The following is an 18,717-nucleotide window of genomic DNA, read 5'->3' as shown; positions in this document are numbered from 1 at the left end:
CAGATTGGGCGTGGGGAGGATTTTTCCACCAGCCAGAATCCCACGGCTAATTCCTCACTGGGAGGACTCGGTAAATAAATGATTGCTATAAAGAAGGACAACGGAGACGAGCCTTGGACAAGAACTTTTTTGTACCCAGTTGTTCCGATGGAATACATCATATTTGTATAGGGACTGTTACTGCCGTTCTTCTACTGGAGAGTATTTCTCTTAGTTGCTTGTATATGTGATGAATTGTCATTATTATAATTGATGAATTGTTATTATTGTATGTATGAATATGCACTAAATTAATTTATAGCACTTGCACTTTAAAAAAAAATAAAAAATAAAAAAAATTCATGTATAAATAGTTATAAGCTTCCAGGATTGTTTTGTGCTACCCGGGGGATCAGTTTCCCATTGTTTGCTTCAGCTTTATATGGTAGCAGCCATCTTTTAGTTTTACAGATATACAGTCCATGGCACTATTATATGACAACCATCAGGTATAACTGGCCCAAGAGGAACTGTCTACTTACTGTGATTGCTTACTTAGTGAACCTTACTCCTAAGTAGGCAAGCATAGACTTGCAGCATTAAACTAGACCGTCCCTTGCCTTTATACCAGCAGAGAACCCCATCCCCATTTCATCTAAATTTTAAGTGAAGGGTGGCATTTCTATATACATTTCTAGATTAAATTAATCTTCCTTACATTCTTCACATACTCATTCATATATTATAAGTGAGAATTCCTCATAAAGAATTAGAAGTCCCCAAGCACATGACTTCACATTCACCAATCATTCAAGTTTTTTGGCATTTCCCCCCATATTTGCAGTCTTTGGCAGTGCCCTATGAATCTCTATCTGGATATGATGATACTGCAGCAGTAAAGAATTCTGTACAGGTTACCGTACAGTAATGATCTCTCAATGCATTTTATTAAGATGATCTATTTGTCGGTACTTCAAGGGCAAATTTGCTCCAAATATGGGCCTTTCTACTTCATTTTCACTATGAGAAATGCATATGTTTATCGGGTTGTTAACAGCAGTGATACTACTGAATTTTTCATCCCTGCAGGTTTCATCTGAAATCCTCTCTCTGTCTCTACTTTGTGCGTCCCTTTTTCATGAACTTCAGTCCGTTTGGGCTGGTCTGTTGGTCCGTGGTCCAGGAGTCCAAACATCCTGGAGCTGATGTCAATTGATGTCTATCAATTCCCTAGGCAATGGAGGGGACACCCGCAAACCTTTGGCAGCCCTTAAAAACTTGATAGGCAGCTCTGCCAGAGAGCTCCCATTCTGCTCTATGTGAGCAAGGAGGAAGAATTAATTCCCTAGGCAAGAGAGAGGTGGACGTTCTGCAGCCATAGGAACACCAATCTTAGCCCTCAAAACCTTCATAGGCAGCTCTGCCTGCCAATCAGAGAGCTCCCATTCTGCTCTACGCAAGCAAGGAGCAAGAATTTATTCCCTAGGCAAAGGCTGGGAAGATGTCTGTGTTGTGAGTGAGGGGGTTCTTCCCTACCATTTTCTGTTTGATTTTGCTTCATTGCAACTTTTTGGTGCCCCAAGCCAATGCAAGTCAATTGGCATTTGTGATTCCTAGTATCTACTGGAAGTTTCCTGGGGGTGGCCACTTTGGGGGTCTGTAACTCAGACATCCGAAATTGGCCAAACTTGGAGGATGGGTGGAGGAGAGCCAGCTGAATCCTTGCTATGAGTTTGACATCTCTGAGTGTAAAGGGGCAGTCCTAGGGCCCCTAGAAGTGATGGACCATGGACCAATGAACCGGTCCATGAATGGGCTGATCCATGAAAAGTTCGTGGTTCGTGGTCTGTGAAAATCAATGGACCATGGGCTGGCAGTCTGTGGTGTTTTCCCGGTCTGTGCCCACCTCTAGTTACTATGCAACAGACATAGAAAGTTTCACCTGCAAGTGTTCTTCTCATAGAAACCAATGGAAACTGCAATTTATTATTTATTTATTTATTTTGACTTATATCCCACCCTCCCCACAAATGGGCTTAGGGCTGCTCACATCATCAATAAAATACAGTAAGTTAATAGTCAAATTTAAAACACTTAAAACTTACACCAGGAGCCATTATATATAGGCTACTTCAGGTACTGATTAAAAACCTACATATGTCATAGCTGTGGGCAGTATGCATCGCCGTTGCAGTGATACCCACTCAGTGGCTCAGAAATCACAAGCGGCTCTTCAAAATGCCACCTGTGGCTCTTCTGAGCACTGTATCCCAATATGGCACCCACCCCATGTTTCAGGAAAGTGGGGTTTATAATCAATAGGTGGCTTCCACTTTGAAACAGCTGCAGCTGGAGGGTGACTAAACTTTGAGCTGAGGTATGTGCCACAGGCCAGGAGTGGAAGTAAAGGGCCACCTTCCCCAACATCCCCCACAGCCTCTGAACACTCACCCCAGAACCCAGATTGCTGCAAGAACAGCAAGCTGGTGCAAAAGAGAAGAGAGTAAAACCCCACCACAGCAGCCCCCCAGAAAGAGAGCAAGGTGGCCACAGGGGGGTGGGGTGGGGGTGGGGTAGGGACAAACGCCACAGAAGCCAACTGAAAAAAGAGCAAGCTGTCCACAGTGGATGGTGCTAGCTTTGTTCCTCTTTCTCTACAGCCACCTGGCAATCTCTGTATGCTGTGGAGTGAGTATCACTGTACTATTGGATGAATTTCCTAATACCATTACTTTTAATTCTGATAACAAAGAATCTAACTGAAGTTTTTAGAAAGACGAAAGGTCTTAATCCAACTAGGATTTATTTTTTGCATTCCTTAATATGGCTATGCATTCTTTTCCAAGCTAATTAAGAACATCAAAACATACAATAAAAAGAATAAATTTATAGGGTGATGGAAATGAACAAACTCCTTTTGTTTCTTTCATTTTTCTCTATTTTCCCTTTAATTGCCTATAAAACTGGGCTATTCTATCTATCTGAAATCTGTCTGGAAGAATCTGGGAGAGCTTATAGCTTTGTAGCTATTAGCCTCCCTATCACTGCTCATGGCACCTCTCTTATCTCTATTCCTCGTGACAGATTTTTATTCCAAGGAAAATTATCTTTTGTTTCTTCCTCTGTATTGTGCTGTGCATTCCTCTGACCTCTCAGAAGTTTGTGAATGTTTGTGAATGTTTCTTGAAATTACCACAGCTACAGGCTAGAATTACACAGCCTGTAGCTGTGGAGGAAGGCCTGGCAGTCAGGTAGTCTTTCTTCTGTGCGTATACAACAGCTATCACAAAGAACAAAGAAAGTTGTTTGTGCACCGTTCTGATTGCTATGTCCAGCAACATACTTTCAATTTAAGCAACCTGATCCTATGCAAGCTTTGCTTAGAAAAAAGTCCCATGGAGTTCACTGGGTCTTCTGAATGCGCATAGAATTGCAGCTTTAGTTTATGAAGTGTGCTTTCCAGCAAAAGATAGAACTGCTATAACAATTCTGTGTTAGGTATGCCACAGTCAGACACGGAAGCTTGAGTTTACATCCTAAAATAACACATTTAATTAACCCATGATTATGTTTCTTTACCTAGCAACAGCTGTCTTTAAAGGTCATAAAATGGTTGTGGCATTTTGGGACTCCGTAAACATTTAACAGTAAATGGCCATAGCTAATGGAATGGGTAATGGAATTGCATTTACAATAAAGAGTCATAAACTGTTGTTCTGACTTTTTCATGTAGCATAGAAATATGTATGCAATTTGTTTAGCAAGTTTACTGGCAATTGCAGTCAAGGTTCAGAACGTGCCAGAAAAAAGGGGGAGAAAGTGCAAGCCATAGGAAAAAAGAAAGGCCTTAAGCAAAAATGTTGCCCTACTACACACAAGCCATATCTCCAAGTATATTAATTTTGGCTGAAAACAGCCTGTGTTTCATTATTGACCTGCTACATAGGGTCATCCATGTTTAAATAAACTCAAGATGAACACTCATTTAAATAAATACTACATAGAGATTGTGTATCATTGATTTGATCATTTGCCCCCCAGCTAGTTTTATACATTCACTGGGAGGCCTTGAGGCAGCCAAATTTGTAGTTATTGATGCAGAATTTACTTTATAACATTAGCATTTAGAAATGTAATCTACCATAAATAAGGTATATGGCTTTGCAGATACAGACACAGTAGTTTGACAATGGCACTTGATTCCCAGGATCAGGGCTTTTTTTCAGCAGGAATGTGGTGGAACGGAGTTCCGGAACCTCTTGAAAATGGTCACATGGCTGGTGGCCCCACCCCGATCTCCAGACAGAGGGAAGTTGAGATTGCCCTCCGCGCCGCTCAGCAGCGCGGAGGGCAATCTCAACTCCCCTCTGTCTGGAGATCAGGGGGTGGGGCCACCAGCCATGTGACCATTTTCTCCAAGGGTAACCCACTGAGTTCCACCACCTCTTTTCCCAGAAAAAAAGTCTGAGGACAAAATTTATCTGAGATTTCTCTTTATCAAATTTTATCTGTTTTTTCACTAACATCATAAACCATGATCCCAAATGTAGCAGAATTCAAGGGTTTCTTGGTAGTATATATATATCTAAAATATATATCTGATTTGAAACCATCAAGCTTATGAACCTATTCTGAAACCAATATACTTATCAGGTCTCTGTAACCATCACACTTATGTACTTACAAATAAACTCTGTTTCTAATTTCTATTTCCAATTAAGCAAAAACAAAAGGGTCCCTTTTGACCTCACAGCCACCCTCACAACCTGATTGTTCTGTCATACTAAAATCTATAACAAAGCCTTCCTATAACACCAGTTAAACAGAAGAGATCTAAAATGAAAGGCTTTGGTGGCAGCAAAAACCTTTTGGGAGGCAGCAATATATAGGTTACACAAACAAGGCAAATGCCACACGTAGGGATTCAAACCCCAAAGGGAAGGTGTTCTTGAGCTAACAGCCTGGGTAAAGTAGAGAACACCCAAAACTCTGTGTGTAGAAAAAGGAGAGTTAGTTGTGATGAGAGCCCTCCTGAGGCAGAAGTTTATGATAAAGTAAGGAGGAGCTGTAACAAAGGTCCAAGCTGGTTTAAAACAAAAACCTTACATCAGCATATATAGCATCACCGTAGCCATACAGTTTATTTTAGCAGGGAAGGTGGGAGAAATAAACAAGCTTACAAGGTCCTCCCTCCTCCAGAGTTTGCCCAGAAAAAAGAGAGAGTGGGAAAGGAGAGTCTGCACAGCCACATAGCTCAGTGAGGGATCTCACGTCTGGCGGCTCCATGTGACTGGCTGCAGCAGCAGCAGCAGCAAGAGGAGTCAGATGGCTGGCTGACCAAGGCTCGCATGTGCGTTCCTTTCCTTGGCTGGGTGGCTGGGCCAATGGCAAGTGGGCATGGTGCAGAACCAGCGTGGTTGAGCTGGAGATGTGGCCAGGAGGCTGCTGGTGCAGGCTCTGTGCCAGGAGGCTTCTGGTGCACAGGTGGGCAAGCCAAGCCCAATGCTTCTCTCCCTGGCTGTTTAATCAGTTTGCAATGTGAATCCTTTGCACAGTACTTTACAGAGGAAGAAGCCCATCTCTTCTTCCCCCGTATGTGTGAATGAGTGAGTGGTGGGGGAGACTCTGATCTGTTTTCAGAGAGAGAGAGAGAGAGAGAGAGAGAGAGATCTTCTTTTCTCCCCCATTTCCAAGCCTTTTCAATTATCTTTTCTTCTCCCACCGGACATGCATTTTAATATCCTCCCCTTTTCAGATTTCATGTTCAGTCCTTCCTTTTCTTCCCACGCCCCACAAACCCTCACTATGTAGCAAGGCAAGCTCTCCCAATGCTTCCCTCCCTGGCTTCCCTCACATTCCTTTTCTGTTCTCTTTTCTTCTCCTCTCACCAAATATGAATTTTAATATCCCCTCTTTTCAGATTTTTTTCTTTCTTTCCTTTTTTCTTTCCATGTCTTTCCCTTCCTCTCTTTCCTTTTCCCCCTTCCTTTCTTCTTTCTTTCCATATCTTTCCTATTTTCAATAAAAATGTTGAAGTTGCCAGGTTTGACTTGGAAAATGCCTGGATAATTTGGAGTTGGAACCAGGAAACTTTGGGGGTGGTGCCTAGGAAGGATGTGATGTCACTTTTGTGATGTCACTTCCAGGTCAAAGTTCAAGTGGTGGCACTTCCCAAACTCCACCTCCTTCTAGTGATGTCACTTCCAGCATGCTGCACCCAAACCCTACTCCTTCTTGTGATGCCACTTTCTGCACACTCCCCCAAGCCCACCTCTTCCTCTGAAGTCACTTCAATACATCATGTCTTGCAGCTCTCAAACATCTGATGTTTATTCTATGTGGCCCTTACATTAAGCAAGTTTGGCCACCCTGATATATAGCATTATCTTGTCAATGAAAAAACATGAACACACATGTACACTCTAATACATGAAGAATGAGGACATTGTTCCCAATTAAACACTTTAGAAGTTTATTATTATGGTGAACATATTATTATGGTCTTCATAGTTTATGATTTTTATTGTAGGAAAAATATCATGCATAAAATAGTTGTGTACAGATTTGTTAATAGAGCCTTCTCTAATTCATTCAGTTCTGTGGAGGAAGGACTAGAAAAGAGGGAAAGAGATGGGGGATCCCTTTACATATTTCATATTGCTGTTTATTTTTAATGTAGCACTGTCACATATTTTACATTCAGACATGTTTGAAACTACTTTGTAGATTTGTTAAAGAAAAAATTGCTTTATCACATTTACTCTGTCAGTGAGGACATCTGGGAAAAATAAATTCGTTAGAATCCAGCATTAGACATTTATTCCCACTTCTAATCAGTAGTATATCATAATTTTAGCTCCCTGATGGAATTTAAAGCAATAATTGCAACAACTCTATCATGGAACTGCAGTGGAATAGTGGGTTTGTTAACTTTACTTATTCCAGTGATAATTTAATCTTACAGCTAATCCATCAAAAAATAATCTTAGACTCTCTATAAAACTGGTTTATGGCAGAAGAAACACTAACAAGTGTCAGGCTGAATTGCTTCTCAAAGACAGAATAATTACAGGTTGCTTTGGGAGCAATAGAAAATTTTGTAGGGCAAAATTGCCAGCAGAATCCATCAGCAGTTGAAATTCTTTTCTTATTTTGTATTGGTTATTTATGTTCTAGGTCATTTTTCACATTATTACTTTAATACTTTCAATGAAGAACAGTACCCCCATTCCATCCAACAAACTTTTTTCAAAAGCCCATGACATAAATGATATTTCTGTAGGATTTTTCATATGAGCAGTACAGAGCTACAATATTAATCTGAGTACAGAAGGCAGTCCATGAAATGAATAGTCCAATCCTGCAGGGGACAGGACAGCTCTATTGGCTCCATATACTAACCTGAACATGAGGGCTTGTTTGCAGGGTTGCTCCCTTAGTAAATGCAACCAGTCTTCAGAATTTTCTGCCCCAGATCAATCATTACTTGGGACATTCAGGTAGTAGAATAGTGAAGTTCATTCAGATGATATATAGGGCTGCCATCTGCCAGTTGTCCACCCACAGCAGGCAACCTCCCACTCACTCTTCAATGTTCTCCAGTAATTGAGCAGTGGGACAAAGTGGGGGGTGACATTGTGGACACTGTGACATCACTTCTGGTTGCTGCATCTTTACCATAGGAACTGGAGGAATGATGCAGTTAGGTAACTTGCAGATGATCACCCAGAACTGATGTTGTCATGTCAGCAATGCGCCCTCTCCCCATGATCTACCCTCCAATATCTCCAGGGGGTTGCCAGTGCAGGGCTGGCAACTCTAATGATATAGTGTATGTGTTACCCTAAATGGGGGGGGGGTCTCTTTGTAAGTTAGGAGAATTAGCATTCAAGGAGATGCAGCAAGAGGGGGGTAACTGGGATATCTCCACCAATGAATACCAGGATTGTTCCCTTAGAGAACCAGGTGGGTGCTCAACAGGAATGGCTTTTATTAAAGGAGCAGTAAAGGCAAACACACAGAAAAACACGCACAGCATACAACTAGAAAATCAAGGAGGGAGAGAGATTCAGGGAAGAGTGATATTTACCAGTCTATGAAAGAGCAGATGTCTGTAAAGACAGCAGCATGAGCCATCAGTGCTTTATGGCAGGAAGAAGAAGGACACACACATGGCATATGGCTGAGGGAAGCGTAGTTATAGAGCGAAATGTGCCCTGGGCAGACGACTGATGTCTCTCTGCCCCTCAAACAATGGCTTGATGGCTATCTCCAGAGGTGGACAATATTGTTGGGAGATGCTTCCTAAGGTGGACTATAGGTATGAAAAGTGCTTGATGATCCTAGGAAAAGTGATTGATGAACCTAAGAAGAACTATCAGGTCCCTGAATAGTAGAGTTGCTAGGTCCCTGTACCCTCCCGCTGGGAGGGGGAGACCTGGCACTTACCTCGTGCCGCTAGCGAGGTCCTCTTTGGTGCCTGCACGATGACATCACTGCTGGAAGTGACGTCATTGCATCACCCACAGGAGCACTCCGGCACTCCTTACAGGGGCAATTAGGCCCATTTTGGGGTCCAAATTGGCCCCAAACTAAGTGCAGGAATGCTTCTGTGGCCAGCATGACAACATCAGTTCTGGGTGTGATGTTGTCGCTCCCCTTGGGAGCATGTGCATGGTGCGTGTTCCTGAGGTGCCTGCTAACAAAGAGAAAGAGACCATGACTAAACATTTCATTCAAAGAGGATATCCTAGGGACATAGTTCATCTGGCTAGGAGCAGGGTGGATAAAACTAATAGATCAGATTTATTGAAAAAGTCAACGAAAGAAGGTGACCATAGAATACATTGGGCTCTAGACTTTACCCCATGGGCATTTCAAATTTGTAGCATTATTAGAACTCATTGGCATATAATAAAGCACCTTCCTGGTTGCTTGCAAATGCCTATGCTATGTTTATGAGATATATTAGTCCATGCGGAAATTAAGGATAGTTACATAGAAAGGGACAGTCCCATAGGACACTTCAGCTGCGGTCATTGCAGCATGTGCGGTTTAGCGATAACAGGAAATTCATTAGCTCTGCCACAACAGAGGGGAGATCTGATATTAAGAAGCTTTTTGACCTGCAACACCCAGGGTGTTGTTTATGTAATTAAATGCCCCTGCAACAAGTTCTATGTAGGGAGCACTACGAGAGCCATACGGATCTGGGTTCAGAAACACCAGTCTAAAATTAGAAAAAGAGACATGGAAGCTCCTCTTACTGCCCATTTTCAGGAAGCCCAGCATAGTGAACGAGATATCAGATCCTCAGTCTTGGAAGTAGTTCGTGATAAAGAGGGCTGTACATCTACGAGCCGTCTACTCCAATGTGAAATATTTTGGATATTTACTTTAAAAATGAAGGCACCTCAGGGTTTAAATGTGGATTTGGATCTATCATGCTTTCTTTAAAAGAGGGATGAAGATTTGGAGGATACGGTGTCTTTAAACAGGCATGATAAAAGGTGGGTGACACAGCTAGAGCCAATGGACATTGTTTCCAGTGAAGCCCACCCAGGTACTTCCAGTGAGAATGATACATTTTGCATGAGAGTATTAATTTTATAATGTTCCCAAGAGATATAACACAGGCAAGAACTGGTAGTCAAGTTTGCGTTTATATTCTGTCTAGATGATATAGCCCCTGAGAAAGTGTGTACAGCAAAACAAAACAGCTAATGATTTGTTGGGCTACTTTCCAGAAGCTACACCTTCATTACAAGCGGGACGCACCTAGGACTTCTAGCCATCCTCTTCTGCTCGCAGAACATACCGGAAATGCTAGAGAATACTGGGTTATTCAGCTGATGTATTGACTTGATATTATTGATAACATATGGAATGTACTGTGGATTTATTGAACTATATTTGCAGATGCATTGACTTGAGATGGAATTTCTTCTAGTGATATAAATTGGAATTTATTTATTGTTGTTCATATATGTATTGGAATATGATGGTGGTTTTCTATGTATATTTATGTATATTTATGAACTGATTGTATTTATGATCTGAGAAAGTGTATAAATTGTTCAGATTGTATTTATTCATAGCACTTTGCATTTTTCTCATGCTGCATACTTAGAGTAAAAATTATAGATTACTGTTCTTTCTTCAGGTGAGATTTTGGTTTGTTTGTGCATCTATACTCTCCCTGTTAGCCTCTCCTTAGTAGTTGGACCATTGTATGCACCATTACCAAGACCAGAAGAACTTTGGACAGCAATCACTACTCATTCAATTCTGAATTTTTAACACTTCTAAAGAATGAGATGATGGTACTGCGTTATTTTTCTAGTACATATATTTGAAGTAAAAACAAAAATCAAGATGACACAGTAAATTCCTGGACAAAACATTGTATTTAAAAAACATGAGTTTACTGGAAGAGGAGATTGTGGGAAAAAAGAAAAATTATTTTTCCCAGATACAAAGTGTCTCACAGAGTACTGAACAGAACTTTGATGTGGAGACTTTAACTACTTTTTTTTAAAAAATGAAATGGTATAAAAAGATGTTTTTAGTGTTTGGGGGGCAATCAGTGGGAGGGCTTCTGGTGTCCCTTCCCCACTGGCAGACCTCCTGATGAAACCTGGTTTTTTGGCCACTGTGTGACACAGAGTGTTGGACTGGATGGGCCATTGGCCTGATCCAACATGGCTTCTCTTATGTTCTTATAATTTATTAGAATTAGAAAATGGAAAGACTTGTTCAGATTCCAAAGCATAGTAAGAAACATCTTCTAAAAGAGGAAAGAATGAAGTTGCAACAGGTAGGCGATGCTGACATTTGTCATAGCTATCATCATAAAGTTCGAGAAGAATGGCCACAACATCACCCAATAAATAGGGCCTAAGAAACAAAAAAAGCAAAACAGCTGGAGTTATAAAAAAGGCAATGAAAACTTGAAATAACAGATTGGAGAAAAATATTGATCTTGCAAACCTTTGCCTATCTTTTTTTTATTAAATCTTCTGAATATAAGGTATTGCACCTGCTTAAATATCCTTAAAACCAGCTTTTAAGTGGTGAAACGCATAACAGATGCATGGGCTACTTAAAGAACTTTGTTAGGTGCACACAAAATTGTCAGCAATCTTTTCACAAACACATTTTTCATTTGCTCATGTGGCATCCACCTGTAGTTTGCTGGCACTGCTCTTGCTTGCATTGCAAAGGGCATCAGATTGAAAACAAACCCTGATGCCCAAGAAAGTCTTTCCTTCCATTTGTAATTGAGTATCCTCTGAGTGTCCAAAAATATTCAATAGCACTCACTTTTAAAGTGGACTTTGCTGTACTATACTGTAGAAATCTATTTGGACAGGGACAAATGTTTAGTTAATACAAGACCTTCTTATAATTTACACTGCCTATCTCCAGTCCTAGCATGTTTTACATTATAGTTCATGATGTTAACACTTGGCTGATGCTTCATGAATCTCCTAATGTACCAGAATTACAGAAACATCTGTGTTAAATAGCAACATGCCAATCCACTGAGAAAATTCACAGAAGACTCAAGAGTCCTAAAAGAAATTGTGCATGTTATTTAAAAGATAGTGAGCTTCATGTTAGGGTCACATTCATGAACATACAGAAAACTTTTAGATTTATAAAAGCCTACAGGGCTTTTTCACTTTATTAAATGCTGCAGTAAATCCTTTAACATGGCTATAGTGCCTGTGAAAATATATGGGACCTTTCTAGCTCAACAGCCCCTATGTAGGGGCAGCCCGTAATTATAACCTCAGGGCTATCATATGTACAAATACAAAATAGTTCCAAAGAACTTTTAATACAATAAAATGGAGACTGGCTTCTACATCAATGGCTTCTACTTAACCCCACTGAATGATGTCAAAATCATTCTACCCACTGCAGTAAAGGAGTCAGCCTGCATGGAATTGCTTCTGCTTCAGCGCTTTAGCACCAAATCAAAAGTTCCGAAGAAAATCTTTTTAAAAGATAAGAATGTTATGGTATATATGAATTCCTGCCCAAAATTTTATTCTGTAGTGTGCAGATGGTACATTCCATGTTGGTTGTGTTTTAATGATTCCTTTCTGCTTTGCACTTCTGAAGGAAAACCACTTGTGTCGATACACCCAGGAACATTTTAAAAAATGGGATACAGTTTGTTCCTGTAATGAACATTATGGATGAAGTGGCTGACAACACCCATTGTAAATGCTGTCTAACTTTTTGCACCATTCTGCTCTGGAGATATATAACTGGGATGGAATGGGATGTTACTCTAATGGGGGTCTTCTTGTGAGGATGTAATTAGCATTCAAAGGGACACAGCAAGAAGGGGTAGGGAACCAATGTATACCAAGATTGTTCCTTTAGAGAACTCTCAAATAAATAGGCAGATGCTCTACAGGAAAGGTTTATTTTATTAAAAGAGAAATAAAAGGCAAATGTACAGAGAACCACACACACAACATTCATACAGAGCTAGCTTAGAAAACAGTGAGGAAAAGGGGAGAGCAATTTAGGGTAGGGTGATATTTACCAGTCCTGGAGGGGGGAAAGTCCATGGGAACAGCAGCAAAATAATCAGTGCTTCACAGAAAAGAAAGGAGGGCTCAGACATAATCTGATGGTGTGTGGATGAGTCCCAGAACACACTCTGCACATGGCTGGGGGCAGCCCAGTTATAGAGCAAAACATGCCCTGGGGCAGACTGATGTCTCTCTGCACCCCAAACAATGGCTTGATGGCTGACTTCAGAGGTGGACAATGGAGTTTGGAGAGGCTTCCTAAGGTGGACTATAGGTATGAAAAGTGCTTGATGATCCTGCTATTACCAGATGGGAGGAGCTATCAGGTCTCTGAATAGCTCTGATTAGGAAGGTGGGTGAGGGAAGTATGGAAGGGCATGGATAACTCAGGAGCTTCTTAGAAGACCTCTTTGTTTCACTTAAGTGCTTCTCTGGGGTGTGGAGGGGCGGCTAGTCAATCTGACAAACCTTCTGATAATTTTCCAACTGCAGCCATGATTGACATCTGTTCTGCCTTGCCAGGCAGTGTTTTGTGCTTAAGGCACAAGAGGAAAAGGAAGGGAGGGAGAAGAGCAACCACCTGCCTGCCTGCGAGAGAGAAGCCAGCCTCTCAGCCCCACCCTTCTCTGTGCCTGAGGTATTTTAACAACATTGCCTCCAGGAGCCTGAGCTGCCAGAGAGGGAGGGAGGGAGAAGAGCAACGCCTTGTCTGTGAGAGTGAAGCCAGCCTCTCAGCCCCACCCTTCTCTGTGCCTGAGGTACTTTAAGAACATCTTGAAGTGCCTCAGTTGCTTGAATTAATGTTGTGCTCGTCTGTTGTTGTTGTGGGGAAAGGAGAGTAAGTTGGATGATGGTGGACATAGGGAGGAGGGATCCCATTCCTCTGCATCCCCATGCCCGCCAGGCCCGGCGGCACGCCACCGCATCCCCATGCCTGCCAGGCCCGGAGGCTGCAGTCCTTATCCACCTTGCTGCACAAGCGGATGCGTTGTCCACCTCCGACCCGGAGGCCTGGTGGGTGGGTACATGGGGGTGCCGCCAGCAAGCGGCCAGACCCCCCTCCTCCTGAGGGGAGGTGGCACACCACCCCCTCCCCATGCCTGCCAGGCCCGGCGGCCAGTCTTCACCCACCTTGCTGTACAAGCAGATGCATTGTCCACCTCCGACCCAGAGGCCTAGTGGGCGGGCACATGGGGATGCCACCGGCAAGCAGCCAGACCCCCTGCCCCCTGAGGGGAGGTGGCATGCCAATGCCTCCCCGTGCCTGCCAGGCCCGGCAGCCGCAGTCTTTACCCACCTTGCTGCGTAAGTGGATAATTTCCCTCCCACCTGCAGGCCTGGCGGGTGGGCACATGGGGGGTGCCGCCAGCGAGTGACCAGACCCCCTGTCCCCAAGAGGGGAGGCAGCACGCGTTCAGGACCACCGCACAGGGCACAAGTGAACTGGGGAGGGTGGCTCCATTTGTGTTGATTGGGAGTTTTCTGCAGGTGTCAAATTTGGGAATATATAACTCCAAGAGCCATACTGCAATCTTGACCAAACTTGGATGGTGGCTGGAGAAGAGCCTGCTGCACATTCCCTGTGAATATGGGCTCTCTAAGTGCTAAGGGAGCCGCCCTGATGCCGACGAACACCAAACATGTTCGTTAACAAGACATGTTCGGTTCCAGTCAGCTGTTCGTGTTCGTCGTTAGAAACGAACACCGAACAGCCTGTTCGGATTTTTTTTTCTGTTCGTGTTCATGTCTATTTATGTTTAGGGAGCTCTTTGGATTCTCTTTATCATTTCCTAGTTAGGACTCAAGTTAGCATTTTGTCTAACGTAAAAGTGTATGGCATTCACAGAAATATTAGTTTATAAGTGCAGTATTTGATATGTGGCAGGTATATAACTTTGTTTTTTTTTAAAAAAAAAACCATGTCGTTATATTCAAATTCATGCCAGTTTCTAATATTGCCATTTTTCAAACTCACATGAACACACGTAATGCTGCCTTACAGCAAGTCAGGCCATTAGTCTATCAAACTCGGTGTTGCTTGTCAGCTGGGCAGCAGCTCTCTGGGGTCCTTCACATCACTTCCTACCTGATCCTTTTTAATTGGTGATGCCAAGGACTGAACTTGGTTTCTTTTGCATGCAACACAGATTTGGGGGCTGCTGAACAATGCACCCTCATCTAAACACACCCCCTGCGCTTGAGGATCATTCCAATGGCTGCTTGTTCAAGTAAACATCGGAGCCATGAATCAGGGCTCCAGGTGCTCTCCCAGCACTGAAGTAAATGGGGGTAAACGTTGCTCCCTACACACTCAGTTTGCACACTGAAGTCCCAGTGCGTACACGAGAGCTAGAAGACTGGAATGATTGTATGAATTAGCAATGAATGAGCCTGTGGGGAGTCAGCCTATACCATGTTCTTTTTAAAACATTGCTGGATTAATGCTTCAGCATTTGCAGCAGGAGAACACAGACTTCCAAAGAATTTTAAAGGAAGCAATAGCCAGCCCCAGTCATATTTCTTTCTGGTATGTTTTTCAGAATCACAGAACATTGAATGTCCTGTACATGGAGCTTGTTTAAATCTTTCTACATTTTCCCTGGAAAATTATTATACTACCCAACAAACCTTGCTTTTATGAAAGAGTGGACTTGTAAATCTTTCATTAATTTAAAATGCCTATGTGTGGTTAAAGGAGCAGTTGGAACCCATCTCCCTCTTAGCAGCTTACTAGGAGCAGGTGGATTATACCATTGATTCTGGAAGAAATAACAGGTGAAAATGTGGCATGGAATTTCATCCCCAGCCCTACAAAAACATTAGAATCAAAAGGGGGTTAGTTTAGGGAAATCTGACTAAAACTAACATTGGAGAAATGGAAATTATATACTCTGTTGGAACCAAAGCCCTATACTTGCATTTCCACTACAGTACATTGTGACTTGTGCTAATTAATGGGGGTTGCAGAGACCTGCCAAAACTGTAATAAACTCATTTTATATGTAGTATAAACCTCTGCTAGTGCTCTTTGGAAAAAATGACTTTGGGGGGAAAAATCATAAAGCTGACTGTGAATCGTAGATATAGATTACGGTTTATAACTGCTTTTTGGTGGGTTGCAAAACCCCAATCCTTGCTGCTGCGTGGTGTTGTGTCCATTCATTTTATTGAGCTTTACAGCTGAAAGATTGGTAAAGAAAGAATACAATTACCCTGAACTTATGAAAGGAAGGGGTATATATTTTCAAAATAAAGTATCTGTGATAGAAAGGAATCATTAGTGCCTGAAGTCTGCATGACTGAAACCACAATCAAAGAAGGCACAGGAAAGAGTCAGTATGAGTTGCTGTGCTGGCCCTAAAGATTATTTTGTTAATTTATGGGAGCATATATGCACACACAAACACAGATTTCACAGGACTTTTCATCCTGACATTGACAACATGAGTAGAGGTGGGCATGAACCAAAATACGAACCAAAGTTCATCAAGAACCAGGCCGGTTTGTGGTTTGTGAACCAGCGGTTTGTGGGGGCTCATTTCTCATGAACTGTGATGAATTTTAGCCCGGTTCATTTGGTTCATATTTGGTTCGTCACCGCAGACAGTCTGGTGCTGATCAATCAGTTTCCTGGGCAACAGGCAGGGGATGGGCTCTTTGCAGACCTTCTACTGACCCGGAAGTGATGTTTTCATAGACCAAATGAACCAATTTGTGAACCAGGGCAAGTTCATGAAAGTTTGTGGTTCGTGGTTCATAAAATGCAACAAACCACGAACTGCACAGTTCAGAATTTTCCTGGTTCATGCCCATCTCTAAATGTGAGCAAAGATAGAAGCTCACAGAGAAATCAAAAACAATTCTGTGAACACTGACAAACACCACCATCGCTCCTGAATATTTTGAGATGTGGTATGCTGGTTAGTGTACTGAACAGAGAGAACAATGTTCAAGTCCCTGATCAGACAGGAAGCAACTGGGTGACTTTTGGCCAGTCACAATTTTCTCAGTTTAACCTTCCTCACAAGATTATGTGGATAAAATGGAAGAGGTGAAAATTAAAACGTGATAATTTCTCTAATTTATCTTCCTGCAAAGATAGCACAGCAGTCAATAAATAACAGCGGCTAGGGTGGGGGCCACTTTTGCTGACGTGGATGAAGGGAAGGCAGTTCCCTTCTACCCAGCATACGGGTGTTCGGAGAGGGAGGAGCTAAGGGCATATAAGCCTGCTCCGCTCCCTCCCCTTGGCAGTAGGAAGCTGCGTTGCTCAGCCCACTCACCCTCTCTATTACAGTGCAGGCTTATCCGGTCATTGTTTGTCAGGGCCAGGTAGGAATTTTTTCTCTTTTCCCAATTGGCATGGAAGGGGAGAAGGGTTTTTTGCCTACCTTGCACTGTGGGATTTGTGTTGTGTAACTGGTTGGTGGAGCTGTACATAGTTCGGCCACTGGCAGGTAAGGATGGCAAAATGAGCGGGCCAGTGACCCCTTTGGCACATCCTCATTGGTGAGGAATTGGTGTGTGTCCGGAGCAGCTGGTGGGCTGTACAGTAGCCAGTGGCGAGGACAGACTGCCGCGTGGCTTCCCCTGTATAAGTAAGGCCCTCCTGCTGTACGGCGAGGTGCTGCAGACTTGGAGGGGGAACCATTTGCTTGGCCACCGGGTACAGGATGGCTCACCCCTGGGGCAGTGGGGGCTCGCCCAGACAGGTCAAGGCGGAGGTCCGAGGTGACCCCAGCGCTTGACCTGTACTGCTAGTTAGCTAGATCCTTTGCCATAGTGACAAGTTATGTTGTAATCAATAAAGTGGCCCAATTTTAATCCCAAACTTTGTGTCTGCCTTTCATTTCAACTGGGGGGTGGGGCAAATTTATGTAGGTGCTGGTGTGCTGCCGATTGGAACAGTTCCTTACACAGCATTCTGTGGGCCTTTTACCTACCTCAGAACCTAGAGCATGGATCAATTCCAATTGCAGCAAAATCAACAAAACAACTATGGCATTATAAATAAGAGCATGAGTTGTGGAGTTTTTTTGAAGGCAAGAGATATAGGAAATAAGTATCTGATGTAATAAGTTCACATGATGAAGGATATTCTTGCCAATAAAAGGTTTCATAATAAATGTGATCTTTAAGGTATCACTGGACCTTTTTCAGATCAGGGACACACAATGCCATTCTAGAGAAATGAATGTGGAGTATGGGCATCTTTGCCTTCTTGACTAAAGGCAGGATAACACATTAGCTGCAACAAACTCAATTATTTGCACTAGTTGCAACACCTTGATCAAGTTGGGCTGTTAAGAACTGATCATAAACAAACAACCATTTTAAAGGTGGTAGACATTCTAACTAAGGATTAAACATGGTCTATAGATAGGTCTATGGGTCACCACAAGTCCACTACCACTTTCCACCACTATAGCTAGGTCTATATCTGAGTCAGAAATTGTTCCAGGGCTGCTGGTAAAGTAATATAAAAATGCTTCTGAACATGTGCAGAACATTTCCCTAACCAGCCACAAAGCCTCCATGCAACTAGGATAAGGGCACGGTTCCCATTCTGGCTTGCATTTCAGCGTTTATGTTTTTATAAATTTAATGCCTAAAGATATGCACATAGTGTTGCTGATAAGAACAGCTGAAATCGATGAGATGATTATTCCAAGACAATTCTCATTAAGCCAATGGGAACTGGTCCAGAATCAGGTTGCGGACTGGAGTCCAAATCCAATTTCTCACATAAATAAACAAAAGAAGTGAAAGTTGCGTTGCTTATATTTCAATGGTCATTATTTTTGTGACCTTGTTTCATCACTCAAGCTTCAACTGCTTTGGTATTTGGTAATAGGGGCTATAATAGAAGACATACTTCTTGTAACTTGAAATAATAGACCACTTTCTCCAAATCCAGGGGAACACTGGGTTTTGTATGCATCAGTTGCACTCCATGAATGTTGGCAAGAATATTGAAAGCATTGTTGAGTGTTACAAATACCCAGTCGGATGTTCTGAAACCTCAGAGTTGCCTCTTTTTCTCCTCATTTAAGTCATAATAAATACATTCTCCTTGCCAAAAGGGATATATGCAAATCAAGAGAAACATATCTGGCCCTTTTAAAGTCCAGCCATCAATGAGAAAACCATGCCAAGCTAAACTGTGCAGTCCACTGTATGCCAAATA

Source organism: Eublepharis macularius, chromosome 10 (assembly GCF_028583425.1).
Source record: "Eublepharis macularius isolate TG4126 chromosome 10, MPM_Emac_v1.0, whole genome shotgun sequence".
In the NCBI taxonomy this organism is placed as follows: Eukaryota; Metazoa; Chordata; class Lepidosauria; order Squamata; family Eublepharidae; genus Eublepharis; species Eublepharis macularius.
Note: the sequence above shows the minus strand (reverse complement) of the source record.